General features: G+C 46.2%; 4 non-coding genes across 4 annotated transcripts; 1 reads left to right on the top strand and 3 right to left on the bottom strand.

Annotated features, from left to right (window-relative positions):
- Positions 1–2185: 2185 nt before the first annotated feature.
- trnae-uuc (transfer RNA glutamic acid (anticodon UUC)) lies at positions 2186–2257 on the bottom strand. The gene has a single exon. It is a non-coding gene; the product is annotated as a tRNA-Glu (tRNA).
- Positions 2258–11048: 8791 nt separating this feature from the next.
- Positions 11049–11120, bottom strand: trnaw-cca (transfer RNA tryptophan (anticodon CCA)). Its single transcript has one exon. It is a non-coding gene; the product is annotated as a tRNA-Trp (tRNA).
- Positions 11121–11522: 402 nt separating this feature from the next.
- trnae-uuc (transfer RNA glutamic acid (anticodon UUC)) lies at positions 11523–11594 on the bottom strand. The gene has a single exon. It is a non-coding gene; the product is annotated as a tRNA-Glu (tRNA).
- A 3160-nt stretch (positions 11595–14754) lies between these two features.
- trnae-uuc (transfer RNA glutamic acid (anticodon UUC)) lies at positions 14755–14826 on the top strand. The gene has a single exon. It is a non-coding gene; the product is annotated as a tRNA-Glu (tRNA).
- The last annotated feature ends 1660 nt before the right edge of the window (positions 14827–16486 follow it).

Genomic DNA, 16486 nt, shown 5'->3' with positions numbered 1-16486 from the left:
GAGGATTTGTGGCACACTCTACAACCCGGTTTCTCAGAGACGTCGGATTCAGTGGCCAAGAGTTGCGTCGCACAGTGAAGAACTTATCTGAAGCAGCAGAGAGGAGCAGCAACTGGCTGTGGTTGAGACGGAAAGATTCTGGCTGGGGACAGGTAAGTAAGCTGGGCTGAGTTGAGTGGGGGACGGAGGGGGGTGATGCTGGGACGCCAGAATCACCGTCGAGCCCTCTTGAGGTGTCGTGGGCTAGTCGACGAAACACTGAGGATGGAAGGTGCCCACTTGAAAACCCCAGAGATGTACCCTACTTAGCTCAATCCAGACGGTTGTCATGCTGATGCGCTGGGGAGGCCGCACTTTGGTTGATCCCCGGAGCCAGCATCGCAGCCGTTGTGTGTGCTGATGCGCCAGGGAGGCAAATAAGCTGATCCCTGGAGCCAGCATTACACTTCAGCCATTAACACCAGACAGAAGGATATCTACATCATCATATGGATGGAAACGTAAATGGATGGAGACGCATATGGATCACATTAGTTTACTGTAAAGCTACGTCTTAGTTGGTGCTTATCTTGGCGAGAGCCGAGTTCAAATCAGCATGAAGTTTTAACATCTACTCTCGTGTAATGGAAATCATAATAATAACACACACACGTTTATCATTTATTTAAATGTCTATGTACATCTTCAAAAATACAGGACGGCTTCAATAACTTATAATGTATTAATATTAATTTTCGATATTTATTTATTTTTTTTACCTTTCAAAACGAATGTACTGGCTTTCTTTCTGATACCCCTCTCCTCTTCTTTGGTGGCTTTTTCAGGATACTCACCTGTGCTGAGGTAGCGATATACCGCTCTCAAGTGATCCATATCGATTGATAAATGTAGTTTTCTGAGGGGGAAAAAACACAGTATTACAAATTTGTACTGTAAAAAGAAAAATGATTTGCTTACAATTGTATGACGGCGCCAACGAACTCCAACTGTCAGTGTTAAGATCTGTGGAGCAAAAGCAGTGACGCGCATAGCAACAGAACGCTGACATGTCACATGACTCAGGGGGGGACAAATTTGGCAGGGGGGCAAAATTTGCCATGACACCGGTGTGAAAGAGTTGCAGTGCAGCGGTGACGTCGGAACAGTCTTTCTGATGAAAACGCAGAGCAAGCTGAGAATGACGCTGCGCTTTGAACGGCGCTGTAGCTGCGCTGGAGACTGGAGGGAGCAGAAAAGACTAACGATGGAGCTCCTGCTGAAAAATACAAAAGCTGAATGATGAAAAGAATCACCTGAGCAGGTAGGAAAATAGCTGATACTGTCTACCAGCGCTGAGCAGAGAAATGACCTGCAGTGAAAGGAGCGAACAACAAAAAAACAAACACAGACCAAAAACAAACACAGACGAAGGGCGGAAGCAGTGCTGGGTGTATAAATAGAAAAGAAGGAGAGATTGACATGCAAGCTACCTAACGGGATTGCCCATACCGCTCTGGTCACGCCCTTTTTACCTGACCAAACACAGCAGCGCAAGATAATGGCAGAGAGACTGGAACTTGATTGAAATTTGTTTGTCGCTATATAATCAATAAATTGTATAAATAAATGTCCGGAAACATTCAAATCCAGGCACGTTAAAAAATGAAATACAGTGGAATAGAAATAAAGACGGCTTTGACCTCGACGTGATTTGAACACGCAACCTTCTGATCTGGAATCAGATGCGCTACCGTTGTGCCATGAAGTCCTGTCGTACTGCATGCTTGTTATGCAATCCTAGAGTGCACAGCGTGCCATGACAGAATGCAATAATGTGTTAATTTACCCAAAAAAAGAAACATAAATAAATGTGTAGGTATTTATTTGTGAATAAACTATCTTGTTTCTATGATGGGACCGGAGACCTTACATCCGCATTGTAATGATCGTCCCACCCCAGAGAGACTTTGTCTTGACCAGGGATTAATATAATTTAAAAACAAACTGCGATGGTTCCACGCGATGGGAATGTGAATAGAGTCAAATACATTTGCATCATTCTGTATATATATATATATATATATATATATATATATATATATATATATATATATATATATATTCGAGTAACTGTAGCTTTATTATCATATTGAAGACACATTACACATTACCACAGTTCTGTAACAAAACGACAATAACAAGAACGTTCCCATACCGGGAGTCGAACACGGGCCGCCTGGGTGAAAACCAGGAATCCTAACCGCTAGACCATATGGGAAGCTGAGGAACAAAATCATGGATATGCAATAGTAGCTAGTATACAGTACAATGATTGTTAAAAACACAAGAACCGATATTTCATTATAAACACGTTACAAATGAAAGCAAACTTCAAGCCATTTATTTTTATTCTCAATTAACACAAACTCTTTAATTGCTAATAAATAAATAAATAAATAAATAAATAAATAAATAAATAATCTCCCTTTGTGCTTCTCGGAAGACATAAGATGGACGGCGCACTGCAGTTTTTCATATTACATATTAGGAGACTGTGCTTTAAAATACACATGTAGGGCGGGCGTCTCTGTTACAAAGAATTGTCACACTTTGTATTTATCTCCATAATGCGTTGGGACTAAATACGCAGATACGTTAAAACTATTTGGAGAATGCGGGCATCGATCCCGCTACTTCTCGCATGCAAAGCGAGCGCTCTACCATTTGAGCTAATTCCCCTCGAATTATGCCAGTGATTCTCATAGGCTACATCGCAGCTTGATATGAGCAAAAACTGAGTGTAGAGGGAGACTTACCCTCATCTAACAGCTTCTGCAGAAACTGTAATATCACTGCCATAGGGCAGGAGACCGGGTCATGGCCCTCAGCCAGACACCAACTCTGAAACAATTGCCACTTATACGCATATTGCGACCGAGTAGAGGGCGCTCTCGCACTCTGAATGGTGGATATAACCGCCGTCGAAAAGCCCTAAGGCTGACAGGCGCTCCCGCTCAGGGGCCAAGCCCATAGCTGCATGAGCTTGGGGTTCGGGTGCCATAGCCCTCCTTGGGCTTGGGACAACAGGTCCGCTCGCAGAAGGAGCTCCCTCAGGAACCATATCCTCCGAGGCCACCGAGGACCGATCAGGATCACTGTCGCTTGCTCTACCCTGACCTTCTCCAAGAAGGCGGGGAGCATCGGAATCGGTGGAAATGCGTACAGGAGCCCTGGCGGCCATTTGTGAGCCAGTGCATCGACTCCTATGGGGCTGTCGAGGTCCTTCACCGAGAACCATAGGGGGCAGTGCGTGGTCTCTCGCGAAGCGAAGAGATCGACTTGCGCTGTGCCGAACCAGTCCCAAATGCGCTCTACCACCCGAGGGTGAAGACGCCATTTGCCTGCAAGAGGACCTGCTCTGGACAGGAGATCCGCTGCGTAATTGACTCTGCCCGGTAGGTGAACCGCCCGCAGAGAGGCTAAACGCGGTTGAGCCCAAAGCAACAGCCGTGTTACCAACCGGTGAAGACCGGGGGACCGCAAGCCGCCCTGGCGGTTGATATACGCCACTACCGTGGTGTTGTCTGACCGCACTAACACGTGCTTGCCTAGAAGCACTGGCAAGAAGTGCCGAAGGGCGAGGTCCACCGCTCTGAGTTCCAGAGCATTGATGTGGGCCGACCTCCAGGGTCCTGACCACACTCCGCGAGTCCCCGACCCGTTCCAGACTGCTCCCCAACCTTGGTTGGAAGCGTCGGTCGTAATAACCTCCCTTCGGAAGATGGGACCCAAGCGTACGCCCTGGCGGATGTTCGACGGAACTTTCCACCAGCGCAGTGCTTCCCAGCAGGTTCGGGATACCCTCAACCTGTGGTGTTTGTCTCTCCGCGGATGCAACGCGAAGGCATTGAACCAGGCCTGCAGAGGTCTCTGGTGTAGTAAGCCCAAAGGAAGGGCTTGCGAGGCGGCAGCCATCAACCCCAGCATGCACTGACACAGCTCCATGCTGACTGTTTCTCTCAACCTGAATAGGGAGAGACACTGCTCCAGTGAGGCAACTCTTTGTGTCGACAGGGTCGCTTCCATGGACACAGAGTCCAGATGCAGACCCAAGAATTCGGTCTGTTGGCTCGGCACGAGGCGGCTCTTTTCTGAATTGACCTTCAGACCTAGCCGCTGAAGATGGTCTGTAACCATCACTGTGTGCTGTGCCAACTGCTCCTTTGACTGCGCGCAGACGAGCCAGTCGTCCAGATAGTTCAGCAGTCGGATGCCTTGAGCCCGCAAGGGGGCTAAAATGGCGTCCATACACTTCAAAAAGGTTCGAGGAGCTAGAGACAGGCCGAATGGCAGGACACAAAACTCGTAGACCCTGCTCTGAAATGCGAAACGTAGGTACTTCCTGTGACCCGGACAGATGGGAACGTGAAAGTATGCATCTGTGAGGTCTACGGTGGTAAACCAGTCGCCCTGCCGGACAGACTGGACAATGTGCCTGTGCGTAAGCATCTTGAACGACAACACCCGTAGGTATTTGTTCAGTAGTCGCAGATCTAAAATAGGGCGGAGCCCGCCGTCCTTTTTTGGCACTAGGAAGTACTTGGAGTAGAACCCCTGGTCGGTCAGAGCAGGGTCTACTAGTTGAATGGCACGCTTCTTGAGCAATGCCTGTATTTCTGCATTTAGAGCTGAGGACTGAACCGAGTCCTTCACTGCAGTTACCACCACTCCCCTGAAGGGGGGGGGGGTTTAACCGGAATTGAAGCTTGTACCCGGTGAGTATAGTCTTGCGCACCCAGATGTCGTTGGTGCATTGTTGCCAGAACAGAAGCTGTGGAACAGTGTAGGGGTGGGTTAATGGCTGCCAGGGCTTCTCAGGGCTGCTTAGGCTGCGCTCGCTCACGAGGGGCCTGACCAGAGCCACGAGGGCGTGGTCTGCTACCTCCTCTGGGGCGCCACCCTCCGCGCTGCGGTCTTGCAAACGCGGGTTGGCTGCGTGCTGAAACCCCCAAAGGGGCGGTTTTACTGCCCTGTGAGTGCGCTTGCTGCTGCGGCGGCGCCCTGCGCCATTGGCGCTCCTGCGGCCGCCTTGGCTGGAAAGGCTTGCTTGGCCACATCTTAGCCAACTGCTGCGACGCCTCACGCACCTTGACGGAGCGTTGCAGCATCTCCTCCACCGCTGGGCCAAACGTGTGCCCCGGGGATATAGGAGCATCTAGCAACGGGGCCTTATCAGGCTCCTGTACCCTGGCCTGTGAGAGCCAGAGCTGCCTCCTTGCCACTACAAGGGAAGCAATGCTCCTGCCCTGTGCTCGCGCATTCAGCTGAGCCAGCTTAACCAAAAGCTGTGCAACTGCACCCAGCTCGGTTCTAAGTCCGACGGATGGGGACTCAGGCAGGTCGCGAATCAGCGCCGCCTGGTAGACTGTCAGGAGGCTGGCCACGTTAGACAGTCTAACTGCCTCTGTAGCCGCGGCATAACCCTTTTTTAGGTGGGCCTCCGTAATCCTACACTGCCTTTTAGGGCAGGAAGGGTCCTTAGCCAGCCCCGATAATGTCGGCGCCTTTACTAGCACGGCGAACGCGGCGCCCACTGGCGGAAAGGACGCTAATCCAGCTTCGCTCGCCCCGTGCATGGTAAAAGCCGAAGCCTTGCGAGAAGTCGCCGGGGCGGAGGCCGGGGCTCCCCAGGTGGACTGCACCTCCTTAATAAAATCCGGGAACGCCGGGAGCATCCTGGACTGAAGCGGCGGAGCCGATGGCAACTCAAATAAAGAGCGTCGTGTTGGCTCTGACGCAGGCCAGTCCACGCCTCAGTGACGGGCTGCCCTCTCCACCACTGACCAGATAGGGTCATTAGTATCCAGCACTTCAGGGTCGTCCTGCCCAGAGTGCTGGGATGCCACCTCAGGCTCTGTGTCTTCAAAGAGCGGGTCTGCATCAGATGCGTCCCTTGAGACAGCATCGGCGTCCCACTCTACTTCCTGGGGCACTGGTGGAGGAACCGTCAGCTGACTAGTGCTGGGTCCGGTTACTAGCTCTGGGGCCCGAGGCGCCACATTTGCTAGGGTCATAAGGAGGGATTGTTGTCCCATCATGAGCTCCATAAATTGTGACATCTTGGAGGTGAGCTCAGCCACCCCAGATGTGTCCTGGTAACGCCTACCCCTCCGAGGGGAGCGAGAGTGCCTTCTCCGGCAAGGCGATCGAGACCTGGATCGAGACTCCCGACGGGGGCATGCCCCGCGAGAGGAGGGACTAACGGGAACGTTCCCGAGCACGCCTGGCTGGAGATCTCTGACCAGCTGTAAGCTGGGAAGATGGGCTCAGAGGGAGCTGAGACGTCGCCGGCAGCGACACGATCGATGACGGTGGGGCCGAGACGGTGTGGGACGAGCCCAAGGATGGGGAACGACCTCCAACTGCCTTCCTCGCTCTCTGGCGAAGGGTGCGTGTCTGAAACCCTGCACATAGCTGGCAGTATGCCCAATCTACCAGGGCAGATGCGGCATGGTCCGGCCCCAAGCATGCAACGCAGTCTTCATGAGGGTCGCTGGCAGGCAACTTGGCCTGACAGGTCACGCAACAGTGGAACCCAGACATAGTAGAACGCCGAAGCGTCTAGTATTGACGTCAAGCACCAAAGAGTGTGCGTCGAGCACTGTCGCGTCAAACGCCGAGGTGCGCGCGTCGGACGCCTAAGCGTCGGACACCAAGCGTCGAGCACCTGAAGTGCGTGCGTCAAGCGCCGCCGCGTTGAGCGCCGAGGTGCGTGCGTCGAGCATCGAGGGTGCGTACGTCGAGCACCGAGTGCCGAGCGCCGAGCGCCGAGCGCCGAGCGTCGAGGGTGCGTGCGTCGAGGCGCCAAGCGCCGAGCACCGAGCGTCGAGCGCCGAAGCGTCAAGCGTCGAGCACCGAGCGTCGAGCACCGAGCACCAAGCGCTGATGGAACGTGCACCGATTGTCGAGCACCGAGCGCCGAAGCGTCGAGCGTCGAGCACTGAGCCCCAAGTGCAGAAGCACTAAGCACCAAGCTCAGAAGCGCTGCACAAAGCGCCGAAGTGCTGCACCAAGCGCACAAGCGCTGACACCAAAAGCGCCGGAGCTCGAGCGCCGAAGCGCGAGTACCGAGCGTGGAACGCTAGCACAGACGCCTAAGCGTCAGCTGACCCGCCAAGCGGAGACGCAAAGTGCTGGTACAGTGTCTGATGCTGTGCAATACCTACCTGAAAGGTGCTGGGGATTTTGCACGTTGGTGGTTGTCTTCCTCTGTATATTGAAGGGAATTTTTTTTTTTTTTTGTGGACGCTGCAGAAGGTAAGGGAGTGTAGTGCAATACCACGTGGAGGGAACGCGCCGCGGGGGGAACACTGCAGAGCAGACTACCCGCACACACACACGGTCTAGCCTAAGCTAGACCGAGGATGCAAAATGCGCGTGGGCCAAGGCCAACGCAACACGCGTCCGAACACACAATATACAATATATATAACAATATATATATATACAATAAAATATAAATATATATACAAAATATATATATACAAAAACCCACACAATAATAATTAAGAACAGAGGAAAGATGGAGACCACGAAGAACACGATGCCGAAGCAAAGCGAAAAGGAATATATAATGTTAAACAATATATAATCCTAAATAATAATACAATAACAATAATAATAAACAATAATAACTCCGGAGAGTATAACTGAAATAAACTCGGAGAAGGGGATAAACCATCTACTCAAGCCTAAGCTTTAGTGAGTACAATCAGTTAAATAGCTCTAAGTCCTACCGCTACTGATGCTGAAGGCAAAAGAGGAAGTGACTCTCCGCGCGCTGCGTATAGTAAGCTCCCAGGGGGGTGGGCTTACACGGCAGCTTGCGCGGAGGCCTATCGGCAGCTTTGACATAAAGCTCAGCCAATCCCTACTGCCTGAAGGCAATGTCCCATACCTTGATGGTTATTTTCGACTTGAAAGGGAACTAACTTGCTGCAGCACTCTAGCACAAGCAAGGACTTTGTAAAGAATTGTGTTTTTTGGTTTCCAAATGGAGGCGTGGGTGCAAATCTCACTTCTGACAGTTGACTTTTACTTATTTTTAAAATGAATAAATGTGTTCATTTTATTATAAAAGATTTTCAAGGAAATCAACAGCTGATACCAAACTCTTGTCAGCACTCAATACCATTTTAATTTCTGCCTCGTCAAACAAGCTCGAGCCACAGCACACAGTGCTGCTGCATCGGGACACAGAGGTGGATTTTAAAGCGACTGAATCAACGAGCTGAGACTACTTTTTGAAGAAATTGAAAACATACCTCTAGTCGAAATATTTGCTATTTAGTTAATCCATTTATTTTTTGAATTTGCAAATGGCAGACTACATTGCCAAAAATCTGACAATCTGATTTGCTCATATCAAGCTGCGATGTAGCCTATGAGAATCACTGGCATAATTCGAGGGGAATTAGCTCAAATGGTAGAGCGCTCGCTTCGCATGCGAGAAGTAGCGGGATCGATGCCCGCATTCTCCAAATAGTTTTAATATATCTGCGTATTTAGTCCCAACGCATTATGGAGATACATACAGTGTGACGCTTCTTTGTAACAGAGTCGCCCGCCCTACATGTGTATTTTAAAGCAGTCTGCTAATTTGTAATATTCCCGCAGACTGAAAAACTGCAGTGCGCCCTCCATCGTATGCCTTGCGAGAAGCACAAAGGGAGATTTTTTATATTTTTTAGCAATTGAAGAGTTTGTGTTAATTGAGAATAAATATAAATGGCTTGAAGTTTGCTTTAATTTGTAACGTGTTTGTAATGAATTAGTAGTTTTTTACCATCATTGTACTGTATACTAGCTACTGTTGCATGTCCAGGAGCTCATTAATCAGCTTCCCATATGGTCTAGCGGTTAGGATTCCTGGATTTCACCTAGGTGGCCTGGGTTTGACTCCCGGTATGGGAATGTCTTTGTTATTGTCATTTTGTTACAGAACTGTGGTCATGTGTAATGTGTTTTCATTATGATGATAAACCAACAGTTACTGCTGCAATGTTACTGCAGAATGATGCAATGTATTTGACTCTATTCACATCACCTCACATTTCACTGGTTGCCTACGAGGGCTTGAGAGGGGTGACGTAAAAGTGAGAGAGAAAGAGCAAAGTTTAAACACATAACATACAACAATCTGACACTCGCTCCCGACGGGTCAGGCAGCATCCTCTGGCTGCTGGGCATTTAGTGGAACAAGAGACAGGAAGGGGACCAACAGGACAAAAGGACAGATCCTTCGCAACTCAGTGCGGCATCCTCAGGCAGCTAAGCTGTCAGCTGGGCAGCGTGGAGAGCTTAGGAAATGTGTCTCGGGTCCGTTTAGGAGAGACAAAAACAGAGAACCCCCTCCGTTTAGGACAGACAGAAACAGAGAAACGATGGAATGCTGTCAGTAGTGTGCAGTGGCCTGCTATAGAGAGCAGAGAGCTGCTGAATGCAGTGGAAATTGGTATTTGAGAGTTAAGGCGTTTAAGATGATGTCGGAGATGGGTCTGCCTTTGGGCAGAGATGAAGAATGCGTAGATCTGAGGCCTCTGCAGAACCTGAGAGGATGAGAATGCGTTGCTCGGAGGCTGCTGCAAAACCTATTGATTTGATCAGGAGCAGTCTAAGAGTGTATTGTCTGTTGCGGTGTTGGAGGACTCTTGACTGAAATGTTGATAATCGTAGGACATAGTTTCCGTATGTGCCTGGAAGCTCAAATTGAATGAAATGGACTTTGAAAGTTGTATTAAGTGCCTTGATGAAGTTGGGGGCAAATGAGGAAGTGCAAATCCGGGAGCAAGAAGGTTGCAGGAATGGCCTGATGCAAGGAAGCTGGAAAATTAATGTGACAGTGGATTCTTAACATCTCAGAAAGCTGATAAGCATGGCTTCATGACCAGATCCTCGAAGGGAGGGGTTTTGATTTGAAATAATCAAGTTAATATATGAAGCAAAAGAGGTTGAGGCAGGAGGGGAATGAGAATCCCTCGGAAAGACAACGAACTGCAGGAATTGATAGAAAGTTTGGAGTGTGCGAGATTCGCAGCGATAGCAAATCAGTTTAAATTATGTAGTTTGTGGTGTTATGCTGCCATCTCGAGGTTGCGATTGGAATTGAAACTATTGGCTTCAGTGAAGCAGGGTAGCATATATTTGGTTATTGCGATTAAAATCCTTGTCTATGGATAAAACGTTTGCTTTAGAACAGTTAGTGATGATATAAGTAAGTTAACGTAGGTCTAGAAGAGGAGCCTGCAGTATTTAGATGTCATAATTCGGCGAGTTGAAGCTCTCATGTTGCAAAAGCGCAGCAGCAGGAGCCAGAAGATTGCAGTAGTGAGGCACAGGCTCGCATTGCCTGTTAAAGCTGCCTGGTCGCCATGGCAACTTACCACTCCCAGTAGTCACTCGATGAGGCGTTGCCATGGTAACCATGGTCTGTGAGGCACCTTTGTGAAAGAGTTGCAGTGCAGCGGTGATGTCGGAACAGTCTTTCTGATGAAAACGCAGAGCAAGCTGAGAATGACGCTGCGCTTTGAACGGCGCTGTAGCTGCGCTGGAGACTGGAGAGAGCAGAAAAGACTAACGATGGAGCTCCTGCTGAAAAATAGAAAAGCTGAATGATGAAAAGAATCACCTGAGCAGGTAGGTAAATAGCTGATACTGTCTACCAGCGCTGAGCAGAGAAATGACCTGCAGTGAAAAGAGCGAACACAAAAAAACAAACACAGACCAAAAACAAACACAGACGAAGGGCGGAAGCAGTGCTGGGTGTATAAATAGAAAAGAAGGAGAGATTGACATGCAAGCTACCTAACGGGATTGCCCATACCGCTCTGGTCACGCCCTTTTTACCTGACCAAACACAGCAGCGCAAGATAATGGCAGAGAGACTGGAACTTGATTGAAATTTGTTTGTCGCTATATAATCAATAAATTGTATAAATAAATGTCCGGAGACATTCAAATCCAGGCACGTTAAAAAATGAAATATAGTGGAATAGAAATAAAGACGGCTTTGACCTCGACGTGATTTGAACACGCAACCTTCTGATCTGGAGTCAGACGCGCTACCGTTGCGCCACGAAGTCCTGGCGTAGTGCATGCTTGTTATGCAATCCTAGAGTGCACAGCGTGAAGTGACAGAATGCAATAATGTGTTAATTTACCCAAAAAAAGAAACATAAATAAATGTGTAGGTATTTATTTGTGAATAAACTATATTGCTTCTATGATGGGACCGGAGACCTTACATCCGCATTCTAATGATCGTCCCACCCCAGAGAGACTTTGTCTTGACCAGGGATTAATATAATTTAAAAACAAACTGCGATGGTTCCACGCGATGGGAATGTGAATAGAGTCAAATACATTTGCATCATTCTGTATATATATAATATATATATATTTCGAGTAACTGTAGCTTTATTATCATATTGAAGACACATTACACATGACCACAGTTCTGTAACAAAATGACAATAACAAGAACGTTCCCATACCGGGAGTCGAACCCGGGCCGCCTGGGTGAAAACCAGGAATCCTAACCGCTAGTCCATATGGGAAGCTGAGGAACAAACTCATGGACATGCAACAGTAGCTAGTATACAGTACAATGATTGGTAAAAACACAAGAACCGATATTTCATTATAAACACGTTACAAATGAAAGCAAACTTCAAGCCATTTATTTTTATTCTCAATTAACACAAACTCTTTAATTGCTAATAAATAAATAAATAAATAAATAAATAAATAAATAATCTCCCTTTGTGCTTCTCGGAAGACATACGATGGACGGCGCACTGCAATTTTATCAGTCTAGTGAATATTACAAATTAGGAGACTGTGCTTTAAAATACACATGTAGGGCGGGCGTCTCTTTTACAAACAATTGTCACACTTTGTATTTATCTCCATAATGCGTTGGGACTAAATACGCAGATACGTTAAAACTCTTTGGAGAATGCGGGCATCGATCCCGCTACTTCTCGCATGCTAAGCGAGCGCTCTACCATTTGAGCTAATTCCCCTTTAATGATACCAGCGATTCTCATAGGCTACATCGCAGCTTGATATGAGCAATTCAGATTGTCCTAATGTCTGCCATTTGCAAATTCAAAACATTTTTTTAATTAAATAGCAAATATTTCGACGAGAGGCATGTTTTCAATTTCTTCAAAAAGTAGTCTCAGCTCGTTGATTCAGTCGCTTTAAAATCCACCTCTGTGTCCCGATGCAGCAGCGGTGTGTGCTGTGGCTCAAGCTTGTTTGACGAGGCAGGCAATGCAAAAATGCCAAAACTTGCTTTTGTATCACATGACAAACTTAAGGTCTGCTTTAACGGCTTGGCTGTCTCAAGTTAGTTTGTATTGTTAATGTAACACCTCGTTGTTGCCCAGTCATTGTATCATATGAAGAAGAGCTTGCCAGGTGGGGGCGACGGTCTGCCAATAAAAGTTAAGACTATATTTGCAAGTATCATTTCTAGAGTGAAACATGTTTTGAATGGATTGGTCTCGGTATCCACCAGGAGGAGTGGGAGTGTTTTCTTCTCAGCACCGAGCTGACAATAAGTTCAGTTGTTTAAATCATTAAGCAAATTTCAAATGGATCACTGCTAATGTTAAAACAATTTAAGAACACTTTAAACAGTAATGTGATTTGCACTACGCAGGACTAGATTGAGCTTAAATAAAGACATTACATCTGAAAATAACTTGTGCTTACCCCCACTTACAAGGAAAGTGTCAAACTTTGTATTCGACAGCAGTTGGAGAATGCCGAAGTCGATCATCCTAGCATGTTAAACGAGGGCATTTCTCATGTAAGCTACTTCCACTAATTGATCGTTTATACTGTTCTCAATGGTCCGCATCCCAGCCTGAGACCATGATCCAGTGGTAGACGGAGATGTTTTTCAAAGTAATGTGTTATTTGGAATATTAAAACAATCAAGTTAAATAACACATGTTTGGACACAAAATATTTTTCAGTGACGTTAACAAGTAGTCTGTTTACAACAAAATGCAATCTGTGTTAGGAACACTATTTTAGTCAGATTTAAAATGGAAATTAAAATGGTATTGAGTGCTGAGAAGAGTGTGGTATCAGCTGTTGATTTCCTTGAAACAATCTTTTATAGTAAAATGAACACATTTATTCCTTTTAAAAATAAGAAAAATTGAACTGTCAGAAGTGGGATTTGAACCCACATCTCCACTCGGAGACCAGAACACACAATTCTTTGGAAAGACAGAGTTCTTGTAGATGCCTGTAGATGCCAGGCATTCCGGTTCAGATCTGAAATTCTGTGTCATACAAAAAATCATTTCAAGATCGCGGTGGTGGTGATCTCGATCAAAAACTATTACAATGTGAATCAAAAAGGATCTTCTATCTCCATAAATAAATTATAGCGCTTTGAGATTATATATGTTACTAGCGGATTGTTTAGAAATGTACTTAATTATATTAAAGCTGTTCTAAAAAAGAATGTTATCTCGAAAATGGAGTCTTGTCAAGCTGAAATAGCGTTAGACTGAAAATCTAAAGGTCCCTGGTTTGATCCCAGGTTTCGGCAAACAGCAAGAATTTTTTTGTTTTGTATTATTTTGAACTAAAAAACAGAGCACATTTTTTTCTTCAGTGCAATTGGAAGAAATAACAACGTATCAGAGTGCCATTTTCTAAAATGATTAAGAAATGCAAAAAGCATCGTCCCTGGGTGGGCTTGAACCACCAACCTTTCGGTTAACAGCCGAACGCGCTAACCGATTGCGCCTCAGAGACCAACCTGTCAAACTACAAAAACTAACTTGCTGCAGCACTCTAGCACAAGCAAGGACTTTGTAAAGAATTGTGTGTTGGTTTCCAAATGGAGGCGTGGGTTCAAATCCCACTCTGACAGTTGACTTTTACTTATTTTTAAAATGAAAAAATGTGTTCATTTTATTATAAAAGATTTTCAAGGAAATCAACAGCTGATACCAAACTCTTGTCAGCACTCAATACCATTTTAATTTCTGCCTCGTCAAACAAGCTCGAGCCACAGCACACAGTGCTGCTGCATCGGGACAGAAGTGGATTTTAAAGCGACTGAATCAACAAGCTGAGACTACTTTTTGAAGAAATTGAAAACATACCTCTAGTCGAAATATTTGCTATTTAGTTAATCCATTTATTTTTTGAATTTGCAAATGGCAGACTACATTGCCAAAAATCTGACAATCTGAATTGCTCATATCAAGCTGTGATGTAGCCTATGAGAATCACAGGCATAATTCGAGGGGAATTAGCTCAAATGGTAGAGCGCTCGCTTAGCATGCGAGAAGTAGTAGGATCGATGCCCGCATTCTCCAAATAGTTTTAATATATCTGCGTATTTAGTCCCAACGCATTATGGAGATACATACAGTGTGACAATTCTTTGTAACAGAGTCGCCCGCCCTACATGTGTATTTTAAAGCAGTCTGCTAATTTGTAATATTCCCGCAGACTGAAAAACTGCAGTGCGCCCTCCATCGTATGCCTTCCGAGAAGCACAATGGGAGATTTTTTTTATATTTTTCAGCAATTGAAGAGTTTGTGTTAATTGAGAATAAATATAAATGGCTTGAAGTTTGCTTTAATTTGTAACGTGTTTGTAATGAATTAGTGGTTTTTTTACCATCATTGTACTGTATACTAGCTACTGTTGCATGTCCAGGAGTTTGTTAATCAGCTTCCCATATGGTCTAGCGGTTAGGATTCCTGTTTTTCACCCAGGTGGCCCGGGTTCGACTCCCGGTATGGGAACGTCTTTGATATTGTCATTTTGTTACAGAACTGTGGTCATGTGTAGTGTGTTTTCTTTATGATGATAAACCTACAGTTACTTGAAATTATATATATATATATATATATATATATATATATATATATATATATATATATATATATATATACAGAATGATGCAATGTATTTGCCTCTATTCACATCACCTCACATTTCACTGGTTGCCTACGAGGGCTTGAGAGGGGTGACGTAAAAGTGAGAGAGAAAGATCAAAGTTTAAACACGTAACATACAACAATCTGACACTCGCTCCCGACGGGTCAGGCAGCATCCTCTGGCTGCTGGCCATTTATTGGAACAAGAGACAGGAAGGGGACCAACAGGACAAAAGGACAGATCCTTCGCAACTCAGTGCGGCATCCTCAGGCAGCTAAGCTGTCAGCTGGGCAGCTTGGAGAGCTTAGGAAAAGTGTCTCGGGTCCATTTAGGAGGGATGAAAACAGAGAACCCCCTCCGTTTAGGACAGACGGAAACAGAGAAACGATGGAATGCTGTCAGTAGTGTGCAGTGGCCTGCTGTACAGAGCAGAGAGCTGCTGAATGCAGTGGAAATTGGTATTTGAGAGTTAAGGCGTTTAAGATGATGTCGGAGATGGGTCTGCCTTTGGGCAGAGATGAAGAATGCGTAGATCTGAGGCCTCTGCAGAACCTGAGAGGATGAGAATGTGTTGCTCGGAGGCTGCTGCAAAACCTATTGATTTGGTCAGGAGCAGTCTAAGAGTGTATTGTCTATTGCGGTGATGGAGGATGCTTGACTGAAATGTTGATAATCGTAGGACATAGTTTCCGTATGTGCCTGGAAGCTCAAATTGAATGAAATGGACTTTGAAAGTTGTATTAAGTGCCTTGATGAAGTTGGGGGCAAATGAGGAAGTGCAAATCAGGGAACAAGAAGGTTGCAGGAATGGCCTGATGCAGGGAAGCTGGAAAATTAATGTGACGGTGGATTCTTAACATTTCAGAAAGCTGATAAGCACGGCTTCATGACCAGATCCTCGAAGGGAGGGGTTTTGATTTGAAATAATCAAGTTAATATATGAAGCAAAAGAGGTTGAGGCAGGACGGGACTGAGAATCCCTCGGAAAGACAACGAACTGCAGGAATTGATATAAAGTTTGGAGTGTGCGAGATTCGCAGCGATAGCAAATCAGTTTAAATTATGTAGTTTGTGGTGTTATGCTGCCATCTCGAGGTTGCGATTGGAATTGAAACTATTGGCTTCAGTGAAGCAGGGTAGCATATATTTGGTTATTGCGATTAAAATCCTTGTCTATGTATAAAACATTTTCTTTTGAACAGTTAATGATGATATAAGTAAGTTAACGTAGGTCTAGAAGGAGAGCCTGCAGTATTTAGATGTCACAATTCGGCGAGTTGAAGCTCTCATGTTGCAAAAGCGCAGCAGCAGGAGCCAGAAGATTGCAGTAGTGAGGCACAGGCTCGCATTGCCTGTTAAAGCTGCCTGGTCGCCATGGCAACTTACCACTCCCAGTAGTCACTCGATGAGGCGTTGCCGTGGTAACCATGGTCTGTGAGGCGCCGGTGTGAAAGAGTTGCAGTGCAGCGGTGACGTCGGAACAGTCTTTCTGATGAGAACGCAGAGCAAGCTGAGAATGACGCT

This window comes from Acipenser ruthenus, chromosome 32 (genome assembly GCF_902713425.1).
Source record: "Acipenser ruthenus chromosome 32, fAciRut3.2 maternal haplotype, whole genome shotgun sequence".
In the NCBI taxonomy this organism is placed as follows: Eukaryota; Metazoa; Chordata; class Actinopteri; order Acipenseriformes; family Acipenseridae; genus Acipenser; species Acipenser ruthenus.
The sequence above is the reverse complement of the archived record's forward strand: the minus strand, read 5'-3'. Positions and strand labels throughout refer to the sequence as shown.